Source organism: Myotis brandtii, unplaced genomic scaffold (genome assembly GCF_000412655.1).
Source record: "Myotis brandtii unplaced genomic scaffold, ASM41265v1 scaffold456, whole genome shotgun sequence".
NCBI classification, from domain to species: domain Eukaryota; kingdom Metazoa; phylum Chordata; class Mammalia; order Chiroptera; family Vespertilionidae; genus Myotis; species Myotis brandtii.
This window is the reverse complement of record NW_005367431.1, coordinates 74,265-75,225: the sequence shown is the minus strand read 5'-3', so window position 1 is coordinate 75,225 and position 961 is coordinate 74,265. Positions and strand designations below refer to the sequence as shown.

The following is a 961-nucleotide window of genomic DNA, read 5'->3' as shown; positions in this document are numbered from 1 at the left end:
GGAGGAGGGGGATGAGGCGGGGAAATGTGTGTCCAAGCAGCAAGCAGCTCTGGCAAAGGGCAGGCAGAGCCCCTCTGCAGTTGCCCTTCTATTCCTGGGAGCTGGTACCATCCATTGCCCATGAGGACACAGTGGTCCTGGGCCTCTGGGTGCTCAGCAGAGCTTGGAGTAGGAGGACGAGGAGAGGAGAAATGAGGGGGACCATGAGATTTGGAGTCAGCAGGCTCCTGGCGCCACCTGGTTATGTGATCTGGAGCTGCCCCGTATCTCTCTGAGTCTCAGCTTCCTCGTCTGTGCAGTGAGGGGTGAATGCAATGACATCCTCGAACTCTCATTTGTCCTGGAGGGAAGATGGGGGAGGGGAGGGGAGGGGAGCTTGTGCTTTGGCTGATCAGAGGCAGTGATGGCGGGCGCAGCATCAGGCGTGGGGGTGGGGGAGGGCGGGCTTGGCGGGAAGATTTTGTTTGAGCCTGGGCTCTGCCACCAAGTTGGGGTGTGTTGTCCCTTCCCAGGACCACACTTTGCCCATCTGTCTAAGGGGACAAGATGCTCGCAGACCCAGGAGTCAGTGACAGTGCTTAGGATCAGAGACCGGAATGGGGACCCGGAGCTGGCTCAGGGCCGGGCCCGGGGTGCAGGGCAGCAAGGGGGAAACTGTTAGGTAGGATACAAGCGCCGAAGGGAGAAGGGATCATAACGTCCAGCTTTCTTGGTTTACAGATGGGGAAACTGAGACCCGAAGGAGCAACCAGGCACCCAGAGACGCCGGGCGCTGCCCTGGAAGGGGAGGAATGGCCATCGCCAGCAGCCTGCCACCGCCGTGTTTCCGTAGTGTAGTGGTTATCACGTTCGCCTCACACGCGAAAGGTCCCCGGTTCGAAACCGGGCGGAAACAGCTCTTTTTCTCATGAAATTAATTATTAAAAACCCCATTCTACTTAATTTAAAATTTTTCACGACC

At 57.8% G+C, this 961-nt stretch overlaps 1 non-coding gene across 1 annotated transcript; it reads left to right on the top strand.

Moving 5' to 3' along the window:
• Window positions 1-822: 822 nt before the first annotated feature.
• Window positions 823-895, top strand: TRNAV-CAC. Its single transcript has one exon. It is a non-coding gene; the product is annotated as a tRNA-Val (tRNA).
• The last annotated feature ends 66 nt before the right edge of the window (window positions 896-961 follow it).